The 18,817-nt window shown below is 41.2% G+C and overlaps 1 protein-coding gene and 2 long non-coding RNA genes across 4 annotated transcripts in view; 2 read left to right on the top strand and 1 right to left on the bottom strand.

The window, feature by feature from the left end:
* Positions 1-18,817, bottom strand: part of LOC112433555 (protein NLRC3-like) — a 286,257-nt gene that overhangs the window by 212,357 nt on the left and 55,083 nt on the right. The window lies entirely within an intron of this gene.
* On the top strand, positions 154-16,643 carry LOC143415874 (uncharacterized). Of its 2 annotated transcripts, XR_013096298.1 has the most exons (4): positions 154-266; positions 2,187-2,381; positions 2,534-2,639; positions 16,361-16,643. It is a non-coding gene; the product is annotated as an uncharacterized LOC143415874 (long non-coding RNA). The 2 variants fall into 2 exon arrangements; XR_013096297.1 differs by lacking the exon at positions 16,361-16,643 and having other exon boundaries at positions 2,534-2,720.
* Positions 16,644-17,760, top strand: LOC143415873 (uncharacterized). Its single transcript, XR_013096296.1, has 2 exons — positions 16,644-17,293; positions 17,617-17,760. It is a non-coding gene; the product is annotated as an uncharacterized LOC143415873 (long non-coding RNA).

Genomic DNA, 18,817 nt, shown 5'->3' with positions numbered 1-18,817 from the left:
CTCCTGGTTCTGTATGTTCATGTTCTGTTCTTTTGTAAACTTCATCTGTTTGTATGTTGTATACTCATTGTGTTTCAATAAAGTTCGATTTAAAAAAAGGTACGTTCTAAACGAAGCTTCAGACGTCACTGATCACGTGACTCTGGCCAAACGAATCAAGCCTCGACACGGTGCTTCTGAAGCAGCGCGTTGATCTTTCTGACACACGCACCGGAGCGTCAGCTTCAAGCGGACCATCACTACGTCTCACATCTAAAGGTGTCAAGGTAACTTTGAACTGAGTTCAGTCAATCTGGAGTTTTTCCAAGTTTTCTGTTGCTCTCTGTGAGAGAAGAGCGTTAAAGGCGGGGCTCTCCAGAGTCCAGCAAAACAGGAAACCACAGCTGGGTGTGTGTAAGTGTGCAAACCAATAGAATGCATCGTGGTGGGGGGGGCATCACGGGCAAGAAAAAAATAAAATAATCGGTCGTACCCATGCTTCCCCGACGTCATGCCAGCGCGTATTGGGAAATTCGTAGGCACCGATCGGTTTTCTATCAGCCATTTGCTGGGAGTAAGGGCGCCCTCCGTTTGCGAGGTGCGCCTGCTGCTGGCGGCACAGGGAGGAGAGGGCGGGGCGGCGGGGAGTCTCTGGCTGGCTGGAGCGGCATCTAATAACCAACTCGCAAAACAAAATAAAAACAACAAACAGATATTATGATACAGACTTATAATCTGCACCCATGTTTTTTCTAAATTCTATAAAGTGAGCGCGAGAGCCCTCGGTGCGCCTGCGCGCTGCTGAAGTCAAAGTAAACTTTATTGTCATCTCCGCTACAGACAGTCCAGCATATAGAGAGACGAGACGACGAGGCTGCAGTTACAGCGGTGCAAGTAAACAAACAATAAATATAAGAAGAGTAAGAAAATAAATCTACACTTTAGGACTCGGGGTAAAGGATCAATAACAATTTAAATTTATAATTTACAGTTTGATGATTTAAAGTCTCACACAACCCGTCAAAAGGGGCGGGGCCGGCTGCTTCCAAGTAGAGCACATTTCATTTATAATGATGTAAATCCAAGCCCATCATGGATTCACGATCTGAATCCTGGGTTGTGTGAAATCCCAGAAATCAACCTTAGACAAAGTGAATCTGTGAACTAAGGTGTAGGTCTGTTAGGTTAATTGTGCTGATCCTCGGGTTGGGGGATTTGTGTTTGTACTGGAGCGCAAAATTCAAACCAATGGAAGATGGACAACAAAAGTTCAAAGCCATCAGGTGCTCAGGTTAGAAAAAAGAGAAAAGATGCAGGTAAGCAGACGTGTGATTGGATAATGGCAGGTCATCCTGAACCAATCAGACTAAACTCCAAACAATACATTATGTTACAGATTTTAATATTAATTAGTCATTGTTACTTGTTGATTTGTCCTTTTCTCATTGTGTGACGAATTATGACGACTGTTTGGTAGCTGTTATTGTCTCTCTCTCTTCATGTGTGTTTCTCTGGTGAAACAATAGTTTTGTGTTAATGTCAGGGCTGCACCATTTTGCATAAAATGAGAATCACGATTTTTTGGCTTAGAATTGAGATCATGATTCTCTCATAACAATAAATAAACATAAAACAACAAATGTCTCACGTTTTGTTGTTGCAGCAAAATGTTGTCCTGCTTGAAATTCCGTCTCCACCGTTGCTCGACGCTGCGTGTACAGAGCAGGTAGTGCAACAATAGAAAAATAGTTGCGGGACGGCACTGTGTAGCGTTTGTCTAGGGTGTTGATCGTTTTCCTAAATCCCTCGTTTTGCACAGTGTTGATGGAGCCATATCTTTGGTCAGGTGATAAGCGATAGCCTCCGTGATGTCTTTGTGCCTGCGGGAGTTCGACGTGTATAGAGAAGCGCTGTATAAGGTTCCCGTTATTGATGTTTGGGTGGTTGACCGGGACGGATTTTCTCCTGTCACTTTCTCGTCATCCCTGACGTGCTCTCCGTGGTTTTTTCCCTGCTAATTTTAGCATCACACGGCACAGCTTCTGTATCACGTGGTATAAGGCTCCGCCCTTGTCATTTGTTGAGCAGGAAGAGTGAGCGCTTGTTTTCATGCAGAGTACGTCCCGGATCAAAATGTGAAGTTTTACAAATCACCACTTCTTTAGTTAATATCATTTCAGTCTCAGACAATCTCGTTTCTCTTACAGAGGTTGAATGCACCTTCTGCGGATGGCGGTACCACACAGTGTGCGTGGACTTCCCCTGCACAGAATGCAACTACAAATGCTGTGAATGCTAAATAAACAGAAACAAATGATCCCTGTTGTCTTTGCTTGATGATTGGTTTGAGTCTTGACAATCCACATTGCTGGCGTTGCATCTTTCAAAGCCAGCAATGGCAGGTATCAGTGCTCAAACCTTTTGTGTTTGTTTCCAACAAGTTGCCCACCTCGGGAAACAAAAATGTGTTCTTTTACTTGTCAGATGAACATATGAGACACTTTGACTCTTCAGTGCAGTGTGGAGCCTAACAAAGATCTGTTTTGTGTCCCAGCTGATCAGCAGGAGGAGGAGAGTCTGACGGAGCAGCAGAGGAACATTTTCAGCTACTTGGACTCAGCTCAGCCACTACAGAGGAAACAATGAGCTCAACACAGAAGGTGACAGACAGAGCAGGACCATATGACCAAAGATATTTATCACCATATACATTTGAACATTTGCCATAACGATGTAGCTGACGATAGAATTGACACCAGACAAAATACTTTACAGCTCCACAATGTCATGATTCGAGTTTTGAGGAGAAGACAAACGACTGCATGGTCTCAGTAGATGCCAGAATAGTGATCTTTATTACACACTTCTAAGACAGAAGCATGGGAAGACAAGCGTACAGCCACAGATCTCCGCCGGGCGGCGGCTCTCCATATCTTTTATATTATTCATGATGACGTCACACAGACCTTACTGGAAATGATATCAAGTCCCCACAAACCCAAAAGTCTTCCTTATATAGACATCAGATGGTACTTTTAGAGAAAAACAAGTGTGTGATCTGTTGTGCATTTTGTGAAACTGTGAGTCCACTAGAGAGGATGTCCTGAGACGACCTCCCTTTGTTAATAAGTGTGTATGTGAGGGAACGTGCGTGTCTTTCATAAGTCTGTATATATGTGCACGTTAGTGAGGCCTGACTACGTGCATAACTGAATGTAACAGTCCAGCTCGAGTGGAGTGGTGATGTTGCAACAGTTTAAGCAGAGAGAAAGTAAGCTGGTGGAGAATTACCTTGTAGCCGATTTACTAAGAATGATATGATGAATGATACAATGATATATTGCTGATAAACTGATGCAGACTAATGAAGTAATAATGAACTAATAACAGTGCATGTAAATGATATCAGTGAGATTAAAATAACATCCATTATCCTAACAACTCCTTTGAAACAATGTAAGACATTCAACATAATACAGGTCAATCCAACAGATCTAATGATTTTCACACTCTTCTAAGTCAGAGGTCTAATGCAAACTAAAACTACATACCATATTATAATGCAACTACTTTGATCTCATATATAAGGTAACATATGATAACAAATTAATCTCCACATTTCCCCCTTTAATCTCTTATCTCAAAGAGATTCCTTACATCATACACTCTAATGTTGCAACGTCCACATCTCCTTGGTCCCGAGACCCTCTGTCCCCCTTTAACGGGTGGACCGTATGGGGGATGACCTCTGCGTTTACGCAGTTCAGATGCAAACAAAATTAGATTTACACCCATGACAGCAGTTACAGATGACACTCCCATCACTCCCCAATTCTCCCACAGCTTTATTTTGGTGCTCCGGTTTTCCACCCCCTTTTTACCACTTATACCCTTCAAATGTACTTAGAATAGCCCCTCTGTCTAACGGGCTTTTAACCTTTATTTTATTGGTGCAGCTACCAGTATCTTCCAGTCGGGTGATTCTCAGCTTCTTTCTTCGACTTCCGGGGTTAGACCACCCTTTAGTCGTTACACAGATCTGGGGATTATTCTGCCCCACTTTCAAACAAAGATCTGTGTGTTTGTTGTCCGTTATCACCGCCGTGTCCCCCTTTTTGCCAAGAGCCTCTCGAACCTCGTCGGTCTCTTGTGTTCCTAGTTTTCGCCAACCCCTTCCTGGTTATTGCTGTGGTTATGGGATCCATCCTCTCAAGGAGCCCCAAGGCCATGACACTTGACCCCAGTTGCTATCTCGGCAGTTCCTACATCTGTCTCTGCTGTTAGGGGTCCTCCTAACTCCGTGTCCCCGTCTGGTGTCTGTTCCTTTCTCTGCAAGAGACAGAAAGCCAACACCTCTCCCTCGCTGGCTCTCCTAACCTAATGTTGTTGACTTTGTTTATTCCAATCCTATGCCATGCTTATGTGTGTAAGCGTGCATGCATTTAACCCTCTGCACGTGAAGTCAATAGCTCCAATATATCAATCCGATCCGTTGTCGGATGAAGCTTTTGACCTTCACAGACTAAGTGCCAGCTCCTTATAAGCACATTTGCAATGTGTGTACAAGTGAACAACAAACCTCAAACAAATTGGGCATTCTTAATTCCAACTTAAGTGTAGTACTCAGTTTCTGATCATCTAATTATGCTTCTCACTGGTCCCGTAAATTGTCTAAAAACCTTTAATTTTGCCATACCTAAATTATTAAAACACAAACCAAATCATAGACCCCCTATATAGCTTTTGCCTTTATGAACCTGAGCACAATTCTATAATGAGCAACAACCTGCAATACGTACCAAAAATCTTCATGGTCACACCTGCAATTAAAGATCAAATGCACTTTATACCTGTTTTAATTCTTCCTTATATAGAACCTCCTCAGTGTCAGGTTAGTTTTAATTAGTCTCAATTAATTGTTCTAGTTGTATTTTGCAATCTCCCCACTGCAAACTGCACAAGAACACTACACATCCTCTCTAAAACACTCTCCCGCCAACCTGTAACCCTGTGTAAAACATTAGTCAGCAGTTACCTGTTAAGCTCCTTTAACTCCCAATTCAGCTAAAAAGCAAACCTGTTAAATCAAACAGCTTATTTACAACCACCTGCAAATCATAAGAGTAATAAGAGATTCAGCACAACAGACAAGTATCATGTTCCGGTTTTCTCCAATCATTAAATCACTATTATTGCCGCAATTTGTTTTATTCACCCTTTGGGCAATGTTACTCCAAGAGCCCCCTAATTGGCCAGTTAGTGAGCTCTATGTCAAACTGTCCCCAAATTTGTTATTTGTTTTATTATTATTCTTTGTTTTCATGTCACTTGTCTGTTTTCTCCTCACGCATTCTTAACAAAGCAAAGCAAACATTAGCAGCACATTGACCGCGGTCAGCCATCTACCTCCCAGAGATGCTATAAAAGATTTCCTGTAAAAAACATCACAGTTTTCAAGACAGGATGTGTCTTATCCAACACCCTCCCAAGAATACAGTGTAATGGCATCACCAACTCCTAACCTAAAACACCGTTTCTTCACACATCAGCCCAGAAATCCTGTAATAAAAAACTTATTGGCAAGCATCAACCACTTGTCAACTTAAAAAGAGAGTGTTAACGCTGCGCAAGTGTGTACACACAATTTCACATACACAGAAAGTTAAAGTTAAATTGTCATGCAACCTCAGATGTCGCTGTCCTCCTTCTGCTCCTGTAGAAAGAAACACATAAATTCATCCACCCTTTTATCCTATCTAGGTGGAGGTTAACCTTGAGTCATGGTCAAGTCTTGTCATCTTTTACCAGTCAGTCCGTTTGTTTTTATTTCCATCCATTCTTTCTTTCTTTGCTGATAGTGGAAACCATCGCCGCATTTAGATTTCCGCCCTCAGCAAAATGAGCTCATTTCAAAAAGAAAAACAAGAACTTGAGATCGGATTACCTCGCTGAATCCTTTTTTAGACAGGGACTCTCGTTTCTAATTGTCCCCATAAGTGTTTCCTCCAGAACCCATTTCAATGCGGAGAATACTCACTTACAACAATTTTCTCGCCGACGTGTAATGCTTGTAATTTCCGATGTGCAGATCTGCTTAAAGAAAAGATTCACAAACCAAAATCAGTGCACTGTTCAAAATATAGAACAAAATAAAATGAAAGATAACAAAAACAAAAATGCAGACGCCCGGGTCTTAGGACTTGTCACTGAATATTCCTCCTATCAGTAAAAATACCAACCTAAACCTACACAGAGTCAAATCAACACCACCTCAACCTTTTCATATTCATAAACCTATATATTTTGCGTTCGTGCAACAAAATAGAACCATTTCCATATTATGTAATTTGAGCTCTTGAAATGTTTTAGTGCTCTTAACTCTGGCAGTTTACCCCAACACTCATTCAATAACTTTCATTCAACTGCTACTTGGTCACTCAGATTTTACCTGTTCAAATTGCCTAGGGTTCAACAAAGTCTAGATCCTAGTTATCATGAAACTTGAACGGGTCTACAATGATTTACTTACACTAATTTAGAATCATCACTCAACCTAGCTCTAAGACTGGCACTGCGTGACTTTTCTCACACTGGAAACCAGAATTTAGTACAGATCTTTAATACCTCAGGCAATCGTGTTCAACAACAGAGCTTTCTCTTCTTCTCTTTTTTTAGTGTACAGTAAACAATTGAGTCGAGGCCTTAAGCCCCAGATATCTCGCACGGGCATCGTTTTCATAACCAAACTGCTCTGGACTCTGCTCCCCAAACCACACAAATGCCCTCTGGGCTTATTATTATTGTAACAGATTCTGTATTTGACTTTGTTGTGTGCAGCATTGAGCCTTTGTCAATAAAGCATTCTTCATTGCAGCAGCTGGAGCATTGTGTGTCACTTCTTAGTGAATTGAATCAACATTTTGATTTTGGTGCATGGGTGTGTATCAATTTTCACTCACTCAACGAGTGCATAAGTGTTCATGTGTGTGTTTCTCTTTTTCCAAGTCGGCGCATGCAGAAGTGTGTGTTTTGTTCATCACCTTCCTGTTCTGTTGTTTGGGTAAACCAGCGGCCTGAAGCATGCCCTGGGGTCCTGCCCTCCTCTTTGGGTCTGTTTGCATCCGTTGTTGCAGCTGCCTGCATCTTCTCCTTGTAACTTGACCCTTTTGCTTCTGTAGCTGCCGCCTGATTTCAAGTCCTGTATGTGGGACTCCAAGTCTGACTGATGGGTTCAATTAGCAGCCAGCTCCTCTGGAGCCATGCTCAGTTTCTGCTTCTGATACCTTAAGCTCTTACTGAGGGCAAAAACCTCAGAGTCTTTTCCTTCCACGTCAGATCAGAGTCTATTTATGTTGTCCTTACTTTGCTCCACGGCCTTCTGCAGCTCTGCTGTTCGGTTCTTCTCAGAGGTCAGCATTCTTTTGCTCACCCTCCCTTTTCCTCCTAGCTCCATGTGCGTCTCGTCACAGCTCTGTCAGCTGACGCAGTCTGGGAATTTCCCCCGTGTAGTGAAACGGGCTTTAGGTTTAGTGCTCTCCGTCTCTGCTGCATGAGATCGCATTCCTGCAGCACTGTTGACATTTTCCGGTCGTTGTTGTGGGTCAAAGATGGTAGCGGAAAGGGCAACGATGGTAGAGGGGAGGGTAGGAGTCCAGGTCAGCCTCGGCTTTTCATAAAGAAAAAACAAAAACAGGCGAACAGGAAAATGATGTTGTGTTGGCTGTGTTATTCGGAGAGGGGAGAAACAACGGGGCCTCCTCTCCCCCCTTTTTGTTTTTTCTCACCCTATAATCAACTCATAACCCCCCAAGTTGGCAGGACAACACAGGTACGTGTTAAAATTCTTAAGATCCTGTTTAGAAACCTAAAAAGGAATTTTCTATCATTCAGTAGTCATTTGTCTTAAACAATCAACAAAAACATGTCCCAATTCGACCCTTTTAACCACTAAATTTGTCGTGTCCTCACTTAATCATCAGACCAATGTCTTTTTCTTTCCAAATTAAGTTGTTGTTCTGCACCCCAGAGAGTTTATTTGTCAGTAGTGGATAAACAATATCCTTTTAAAAACAGGTGTATGTTAAGTGTCGCTGCTTTAACCCTGCTTGTACGTGCACACGTATGTAAGCTGTTTCTTCCTTGTGTATGTTTGTGTTCTTAGCCAGGTTTAATTAATGTTTATGCATTAATCGTTATGCTTGTCCTTATGAGGTTAATGCATTTTCTGCTTATATATGTGAATTTGCATGTGTTGCTCTTGCAGTCTGTCAGACTCCTACACATTTCTCCACTTGAGCCGTCAGTTTTCTTCCCCCAATTTGCTAACCCAAATTTTAAGTTCTGTGGAGCAGGGAAATTATTTTACTGCTATTGTTAAATAATTGTCATCATTACCATTGCATTAATAATATAATCTGGAGTTTATATTGCATTCAGGGGTTGAACAGTGTGTCTTTCAGAAAGGCTAAAAGTAACAGGACAGGAAACAGGCTTGGAGAGTTTTGCAGAAGTGGAAGTTATTTTGAGCAGCAGGCTAAGACGAGGCTTTAACAATGTAACAGATAGCTTTAAGAAGGCCTTAAGCAGTTATGACTATTTTATACACAATGCATATCTGTGCTTATTAAAGAGTTGGAGCTCGGTCAATTAATTGGGGGTCGGAAGCTTTGTTCGGCGCGATGTTCGGACAATCTATTGTGCAAGTGACTTGGAGCCATAGAAGGAATTGCAATACATGCTTACAAAACACTTATATATCAGATCATTTTATATTAAGCTTTTAAGTAGAAGTTCTTGGTTAAAACATTTATTTAGTAGAAGACATACACATAGTCTCAGTGAGCCTCTGGTCTGGTGAAAGGTCAGAAGTGCAACAGGTGAATTGAGAAAGAGCATGTGAGGTCGTGACACACACACATGAGTTAAATTTATTTAGAGGAGAGATTAGTCATGTCTGGTTGTAACTGCAAAAGTGTCTCGGTAAAAGAGGAACCGTCCTTGTTGTCTCGACAAGAAAGAGGAACAATTCACTTTAAGATAAGAACGGAAAGTACCAGCCATGAAAATAGAAGATGATCTTCTGGGTGAAAAGCCATTGTGGTGTTGATCTGATCTATGTATAAAATGTATCTGTGACGCATGAAGGGGCGTCAGTAAATCAAACCCTGATGCTATAAAATATCTGTTTATGCTTTGATTAAGTCGAGGACTACTGGCTGTCTGCGTACAGAGTGTCTTCCCACACGTGTGTTCATTAAAATCATTGTTTGACCAAGAGCTTCTGGACCAAGGGTGGTTTGTACTCTCCTTCCTCAATTGTGAACCTTAACAGTTCCCACCTTATTAACAGCATTCCTGGTCCTCAGCCAGAAGTTAGGGCCCACTTGTCAGGTTTCATCGAGACATGGCGCTGTGAACAATTCAACCAGAAACTTGCCTTAACATATCCAGTCAAGTTAACCTATAGGTTTTTCCTCCCGACCGCTGCACGTGGAGAATTGATCCAGGTCTGTTTATTTTCCACCTGAAAAAACATAACTGAGACATTTTATTATCATCATGAGTACTTAAGCTACCCGTTTCCCCCTCTGGCCAGAAATACCAGCTTATGTCAAGTTCATAAGTGTAAGCAGGTCTTCGTTGCTTCTCCTATATGTTTTTGTTAATGTTCAGTGAGTGTAAGCTGCTTTCTTCATTGCCTCTATATGTTATATTCAGAGTGAATTCATGCATCGTTTCACTGATTTCTTCATTCAAAACTATCTCACTTCTGATTCTTTATAAGAGTATAATTTCACATGTAACACTTTGTGTATGTGTGTTTTCCATTCACTCATTTAATTGTCAGTTATTTTCTTTCTTTATTTTATCTTCTTCAGTTTACCTCTTTTAGTTTTCTAGTGGACATCTCTAAACACCATCATGAGTTCAGGCTTTCATTTCAATCTAATTATACCCTGTATTTTCGCAGTCAAGCTTCACCTCTCCACTGGTTCCCGTCCTCTTCTCTCAGTGTCCTTTTGTGGTCCAGAATTCTCCAGCACAGTCCGTGACCTCTCCGTTTCTCTTCAGTATTTCCTTCTGGATTAAATCCCAGCCAGCCTACAGTCCACCGTGCATTTCCATCACGTGGTTTCTTCTTCTCTGTTGATGCTTTCAATCGTCTCTTTCACGATTACTCCAAGCATGGCAAATCTGACAATCAGTGTCCAGTGCTTTCCCACCGTTCAACTGTCCAGCCTGTAACTCAGAGTGCATGTCAGTTTGGTTAACAGTTCAGTTGCACTATTTTCGGCTGCTTGTAAATTCTTCTCAAGTTCACGATGTTCTATTGGTCTTCATCAGGAGATTAATTGTCCTTTTGTACTTCTTCTCAGGATAGGGACAAGTGCCAGGTCAAGCTGTAAAATTTTAAGCCAAAATCTGGCCTGTTTTCTCCCAATTATACTACTCTACTGGTTTTGGCGCCGTACTCAAAATTCCAGGTTGAGAGAAGTCCACCTTTATTTATCTGTAACCTGTATTAACACACTAAAACATACAATTAATATCATTTCATTTCTTTCCTTAAAGTCTCCATGGCCTCAAGCCCATTCAACCCCCAAAGAAACAGAGAAAAAACAGTTTTGCACTTTTTCCTTTAATATTAAATGGACGCACACTGGCCCCCCTTTCTCTCCTTCTCTCTCTGTGCACATACACACACTCAATGCAGGGTTACAGGCCCCCCTTCTTGCAGCTGCTTGAGACAGAGAGAGAGAGAGAGAGACACTTTTCCTTTTTTCCTGCCTAGAGCTTAACTCTTATATGGGCATGCACACTTCCTGTCACACACACACAGCCCCAACCTTTTTTCCTCCAACACAGAGAGTTTCTCTACTCTTCTCTTTTTTTTTTTTTTTTTTTTTTATCCCTCCAGCACACATACACACACAAAATCCCTTCTCAGAGGGAGAACAGAAAAGAGAAAAGAGTTTTCCTTTTTTCAACAGGCAGTTTCAGATTTAACAAGATGACAGTTTATACACTAATTTACACTTTATTCACACACACGCACACAAGTAATTTACATTCTATTTATATACGGGCCCGTATAGACATAAACACACCGCATGCCAGAACCACTTATCTCGTTTATGTCTCTAGCGGTGTTCCTAAACTTTTGAGTAATTTAAAAAGCCTCTAAGCCCAGGGCCGCGCCCTTACTGATCAATTACACGTTTCAAGTACGCCGCCTTGAAAACGGTCAGATTCCTAAGTCCTAGTAATTTATAACTGCTTCCCCACCAGGAAAAACCGGGACCTCCACCAGCCGCGTGAACTATCCCAGATCACGCTTTTGGCTTTACTTAAAGTTCCCAAGCCCCAATGTTAACAGGATACAGCCGAGTCCGACTCTGTCAATCAATCAATGCAGTAGAAGGCAATCACTCGTAGATTACCTGACCTGTTAACGGGCGTCCGAATCTCCGTGGAAGGTCACTCCAGGCTAGAACCTAACCACGCGTCCGCGATTAGGGGTCAGCGCCACCTGCTGGACAACTGCATTCTTAGAGAGCCGCGCTCTCAGTCCTAAACGAATTTACTTGTTTTAAAAGCCTCACTGTTGGACCCCTGCCATCCAGTTTCATTTATCTGAAGCCCAAGACCGCGTCTCTGCTAATCGATTGGATCAAATCCCCTACACTACCGATTGACTGGCTGGCATTCCCAGTCAACCCACATTTAAACCTTTTAAACCGTATAGACTTAAACACATAACATCTTAACTCAACAGTTCACTCTCAAAATAAACAGCAATACATTTACTCAGTTCACTATTCCCTGCCTTTAACACTAATTACCCCAAAATCACCCCGGACAGACCAGAAGCCCCACTGAGTGAACATTTAATTTAACTCAATTTCCAATTCAGCACCTTTGGACATCACTCAACAGGCGGTGCTTACCTCTCCTATTTCGGGGCCCATCACTCAGTCGAGCTCCTGGCCGTCCGTCTGACACCACTAGACCGTCAGCCAAGGTCCATTATTAGTCTCCCCCTCAAACCGGTGTTTCGGCACCAAGAATGTCATGATTCGAGTTTTGAGGAGAAGACAAACGACTGCATGGTCTCAGTAGATGCCAGAATAGTGATCTTTATTACACACTTCTAAGACAGAAGCATGGGAAGACAAGCGTACAGCCACAGATCTCCGCCGGGCGGCGGCTCTCCATATCTTTTATATTATTCATGATGACGTCACACAGACCTTACTGGAAATGATATCAAGTCCCCACAATCCCAAAAGTCTTCCTTATATAGACATCAGATGGTACTTTTAGAGAAAAACAAGTGTGTGATCTGTTGTGCATTTTGTGAAACTGTGAGTCCACTAGAGAGGATGTCCTGAGACGACCTCCCTTTGTTAATAAGTGTTTATGTGAGGGAACGTGCGTGTCTTTCATAAGTCTGTATATATGTGCACGTTAGTGAGGCCTGACTACGTGCATAACTGAATGTAACAGTCCAGCTCGAGTGGAGTGGTGATGTTGCAACAGTTTAAGCAGAGAGAAAGTAAGCTGGTGGAGAATTACCTTGTAGCCGATTTACTAAGAATGATATGATGAATGATACAATGATATATTGCTGATAAACTGATGCAGACTAATGAAGTAATAATGAACTAATAACAGTGCATGTAAATGATATCAGTGAGATTAAAATAACATCCATTATCCTAACAACTCCTTTGAAACAATGTAAGACATTCAACATAATACAGGTCAATCCAACAGATCTAATGATTTTCACACTCTTCTAAGTCAGAGGTCTAATGCAAACTAAAACTACATACCATATTATAATGCAACTACTTTGATCTCATATATAAGGTAACATATGATAACAAATTAATCTCCACAACAACTTTATTAAAAACCCATCAATGTATTTTCACTGAAACAAGCAGCTGTTGTTTATGTGCATTAAAGTTATATAAAAATGTAACAGTGCAAATGCAAATTCCTCGCTGACAGTTTAACCAAAAGGCGTTTCCAGTGGAAACTGGCCGACACATCCTGAGCATAACCATGTATAATATCCACTAAACTTCAGAAGAGGTTATACAGTCGTGGCCAAAAGGTTTGAGAATTGCATAAATATTGGAACCTGGAGAAGTTGCTGCTTAAGTTTTTATAATAGCATTTTGCCTGCACTCCAGAATGTTATGAGGAGTGATCAGATGAACTGCATCGTCCTTCTTTGCCATGAAAACGAACTTAATCCCCAAAAAGCCTTACCACTGCATTACATTGCTGTCATCAAAGGACCTGCTGAGACCATTTCAGTGATCGTCTTCTTAACTCAGGTGAGAATGTTGGCGAGCACGAGGCTGGAGATCATCATGGCTGTATCCCGATTCAGGTTCTGCAGCTTTAAAGTCCTCAAGGGCCGCGTACTCAAAGACCGCTAAGGCCGAAGTGCGAGGCTCGTAGGCTCGTGAAATGGGACGTCTAGCCTCCGTCGCGCTGCCCAGGTTGCCTAGCAACCATGATACTAACAGCTGGAAACGTTTCATACAGCTTTGTTTGACAGAAATGAAGGAGAACATATTTAGTTCATTTGTTTCTACATGAGCTCTGTGTGATTTGATGAGTATCTGAGGCTGAGACCACAGGACTGTGAAACATGATTGTTGGGCTTCATTTCTGTGCTGAACAGTCGTTTAAGATTAGCTGTAAATAACAATTAGCTGATGTTGTTCATGAGACTAAAGTCAGTGTAAATATAATATGGCCAATATTATAGTTATCATATTAATCACTTCACTCACAGATAAGTATCTGTGACAGTGTGTATACAGATGTATCATATATAAGAGACAAATATTGTTCTTGTAATATGTTGGTACTAAATGTGGCTCAATGCTTACATATATGTGTAAAAAGCAAATGTAGGAGCTGTGATAACTGTGTCTGATAGAATGAAGAGTAGACTGATATATGAAATATTCCTTTATTGGGTGAGAAAATCAGACCATGTCATAACTGCTGTAAGTCACACAGAATAGATATCAGAGCCTTAAACAGGCTGACTTCTGCTAAATGGGTCAAACTGGGCAGAAAGTCTACAAACACATAACATCCTTATAGAATATGATGTAACACTATAGATCAACTTAGCTCAGAATATATAAAGCATATAAACAGTTACAGCAATATGATGCAACAAACACAGCAGCTACTGATCCAAAACACTCAAAGCTTCAAAGAACTGAAACCAACATTTATTTTTAGCTCCATCCTGCTGCTGATACAGACTTTAGGTTTCTGAACATTAAACTTGTTGCTGCCTTTCATAGTGTGTAACTTGAAGGCCCTGAGTACTTTCTCCCACACTGGAAACACTGGGATGATCACATTATTTGAACATTACCTAATAAGACTGATTCAGCACAGACAGTTATGTTAAACTTTCCTAGCAGTCCTTCACAAACAGGGAACAGTCTGTCTATTCCCTCCATCTGTCAGCAGCTGCTGGCTCTTCCTCCTCCTCTTCCTCACACACTGCTGAGTTTGTCCTGGTGGATCATCAGGGCTGCAAAGCCTCACAGATGATGTGCAGCAGTGGGTCCCTCAGTCTGTCCTCACTCTGGACACTTGCAGTCGTCACACATGGAAATCAAATGTGTGATAAGCTGCAGGATTCAAACACAAGTGTAACTTATAAACACATGTTCATACTTTTATTCCACAATCAGAGAGAAAGAAACAGAGAGAGAGTGCAGGACAGACAGACGGGTGGCAGTCTCAGGTGTACACACTGCTACACAACAGCACCAGAGAAGCAGGATTTAGTGTTTGTGTTATTACGAGTGTAAACAACAAGAGTTCCAGATGGTGCAGTGGACACATGTGTGGCTGCTGTGATTAAAGCATCTTTCTTTCAGCTTAACGAGTGAACCGTCAGCTCGTTCAAACACACGTTAAAGTGCGTTTGGCTCGACACCACCGAACAGAGGCAGCAATATAACACAGCTAACATTAACAGTGCAGTAAATCCTGCTTGTGCCGTGATGTTCAGGACTGCAAACCGAGCAGCATCACTGACTTTCAGCTTGTTGTGTTTGTGGATATATGACTGACTTTAATTATCCACAAAATCATCACATTCTCTGTCAGATTAAGGTCGACTATTGAACGGCGTATATTTTAAAGGCTTTAAAAGCAAGTTAACGCTGAAAGTACAAACATCACTAATGTCACATAACTCTGCCGACAAGGCATAGCTATGGCTATGAAATGCTCTTTGTGTATCACTTCTTCATTATGAAAGATGTCATTAATGCACTAGTAATGTCTCATCTGGAGTATTGTTCAATCATTTGGTCAGCAGCTAATAAGACAGATCTTAACAGACTTCAGTTAGTCCAGAATAAGGCGTCCAGATTAGTGTGAAGATGTTCATACTATACTAATATTGATAAAATGCATAATAACCTTTCTTGGCTTCCTGTACAGGCTAAAATATTCTATGGCTTACTTGTAGTTCTAAAGAAAGCAATTCTGTTAAACACACCACATTTATTCTGCTCAGCTGCAGTATCCAGATGAAATACATCATCATATTACACAGTTTTCAACAAGCTGCAATTTAGTAAATGCTCGAGTTAAAAGTAACGTTTTGTAAAACTGTTACATTTAGAGCAACTTTTAAGTGGAATAAGTTGCCTTAAAAAATTAGAGAATTATTCAAAACTTCAATGAACACTTAAAAGCCGATTTACAGAGCTTTTAGTTGTTGTAAATATTGTAAGACATGATTTGTTTTTGAAATTTGTGTAATGTGCCTCAATGTTATTGATATTATTATTATTATTATTATTATTGATTGCTTATATTTGAACAATTGTGAAACCTCACTGTGGATGTAAGAGTGAAATTATGTGGATATCTTGAATCCACTTTATTGTGTAATATTTTATGTGAGTATTTGACGGAAGACGAGCAACATCTGTTGTGGAAGCTAACGGGGTTCCTTTAGAATAAACAAACATAGGATTTATTATCACTGAATAATTCTGTATAAATCTATACAAATTATAGAAATATGTAATAGGAAACAACAAAATAATCTAAATTATAAAATTGTGTGTGTGTGTGTGTACAATCAGGAGGGATGGGCATGATTTTAGTGTTTGAACAGTCATGAATTATCTTTAACAGCAGGTTGGATGTAATGTGTTAGAACTACCAGCAGGTGGGGATAAGAGACCTTTAAGGTGTTTGGTGCCACGCTCCACCTTCAGGTTTAAAACTAGTGTTAATGGAGTTTGAAGGTTGAGTTTGTTCCACGACTGCATTTCACTCACTGCCTCTGTTTGTATCTCTGTCACTGCAGGACCAACATGGAGCCAGAAGTCAGCGCTCTCAGGAGGCCGACAAACCTCACAGAAGAAAGGGAGAGAAAAAACACACCTGTGACGAGTGTGGGAAGGGTTTTACTGTGAGGGCTAAACTAAAACAGCATCAGGTCATCCACACTGGAGAGAGACCGTTCAGCTGTGACTTGTGTGGAAAGTCTTTTTCCTTCAAGGGTTCCCTAAAAAAACACCAACTCATCCACAGTGGAGTTAAAGCGTACAGCTGTGATCAGTGTGGCAGAGCTTTTACTCACAGTAGCAACTTACAGAAACATCTAGTTACCCACTCTGGAATTAAGGCATACAGCTGTGATCAGTGTGGCAGAGCTTTTACTCAAAGTAGCCACTTACAGAGTCATCTAGTTACCCACTCTGGAATTAAGGCATACAGCTGTGACGAGTGTGGGATGGAGTTTACTGTGAGGGCTTCACTAAAACAGCATCAGGTCATCCACACTGGAGAGAGACCGTTCAGCTGTGACTTGTGTGGAAAGTCTTTTTCCTTGAAGCGTTCCCTAAAACAACACCAACTCATCCACAGTGGAGTTAAAGCGTACAGCTGTGATCAGTGTGGCAGAGCTTTTACTCACAGTAGCCACTTACAGAAGCATCTAGTTACCCACTCTGGAATTAAGCCATACAGCTGTGACATCTGTGGAAAAACTTTCAGCCAGAGAGGGAGCCGAAATAAACACCTACGCATTCACACCAGACATGATGTGTACTGCTGTGAACAGTGTGGCAAACAGTTTATAACTCACACACACTTACAACAACACATATTTACCCACACTGAGGACAGACCTTATCAATGTGACCTGTGTGAGAAGACTTTTAAAACTCCACGTCACCTGAGACGACACCAACAGATCCACACCAGAAAGAGACTCTACAAGTGCAGCTACTGTGAGGTATGTATTTATATTGTTATCTTGTCATTTTAGCCTGACTGTTTGGAACAACTCTGCTCATTAAACTGTTAGCATGTTAGCAATTCTACTGCATGGAAAAGCAGCTCTGAGTGATTATTCAGATTTTCCTTTCAGTTATGATTTTAGTATTACTGTAGTATTATGGTGGTAGTATTGTAGTTATTGCAGCCCAGTAAACTGAGTGTGTTAACTGAAACAGTCAAATGTAGTTGGACGTCTGCAGAGATGCTCTTTATTTCAGGCGACGTTCAGGATACAAATGTTGAAGGACTGACTTACACTGTCTTTGTGTCTTTGTTTAGAAGCAGAGCGACACAGATGGATCCAGTTCTCAACCCTGTCATCACTGTGGTGGTGGGAAAGACTTTCATTGTGACCTCTGTGGAAAAACTTTCAGTCGGCAAGCTGCCCTTAAAACACATCAACGTAGACACACTGGAGACAAACTGAAATACTGCAAAGAATGTGGGAGAAGCTTCACCACACCAAGTGATTTAAAAAAACATGAACTGATTCACAGTGGGGTTAAAAAGCACCTCTGTGATCAGTGTGGGTCATCCTTCACCACTGCAGGCGAGCTTAAATCACACAAACGAGTCCACACAGGAGAGAAACCACACAAGTGCAGACACTGTGAGAGAAGCTTCTCACATTCAGGTAATCGTAACATTCATGAACGTACACACATGGAAGGAAACTACAGCTGTGACCAGTGTGACAAGAGCTTCAGGAATCTCAGTTCATACTCTGCACACAAACGATCCCACGTTACTAATAAACTGTTTCACTGTTACCAATGTGCCCAAACATTCACCTCATTGTCTGCTCTGTGCAAACATCAGCGCGATCACTCAGGGCTGAAATCACTCCCATCACTGGATCACAGTGAATCTGAAGACACAGAAAGATCCTCTGGTTTCCTCTGTTCAGAGTCAAAAAGCTTGAGATCAGGCTCCACAGAGTTCAGATAGAATCATTTGTGTTGAACTGAACTGGTTGCTGGGCTGAACTTCTACATAATACAGATCTACATGGGATCTTCTTTTCTGTTGTTTTACTGAGTCAGTTTTGTCCTTTTTTCTCTGTCCTGGTTTTGCTCGTCTGTAAATGATTGAAACTCAGTCAAATAGTTCATTGTTCTCCAGCAAAACGTTTTGGAAACTCATGTTTAACCTTTAAAACTCTGACATGTTTTAGCACACAAGGCTTCATCGGGGAGTTCACTCATGATTGGACCATGAGAACAAAGGTTTTTAGTTCTTTCAAAGAGAGTCTTGGAGATGTTTGATGTTTCTGTTTTTCTGAAACCACCTGAAAGAAAAACTATTTTTCTTGCTTTATGTAGTGTGGAAGTTTTTAATGTTTCTTCATCTGTGATGTTCTTGAATGTGTTCACGTGAAGATAGTACAAATAAACTGTCCTTTCAGCTTTAGCTCCTAATTTATTCATTATTTATGGATGTAGCACAGCAGCCGTCTCTTGATTAACACATGGAGGGCTCG

This window comes from Maylandia zebra, unplaced genomic scaffold, assembly GCF_041146795.1.
Source record: "Maylandia zebra isolate NMK-2024a unplaced genomic scaffold, Mzebra_GT3a scaffold11, whole genome shotgun sequence".
In the NCBI taxonomy this organism is placed as follows: domain Eukaryota; kingdom Metazoa; phylum Chordata; class Actinopteri; order Cichliformes; family Cichlidae; genus Maylandia; species Maylandia zebra.
The sequence above is the reverse complement of the archived record's forward strand: the minus strand, read 5'-3'. Positions and strand labels throughout refer to the sequence as shown.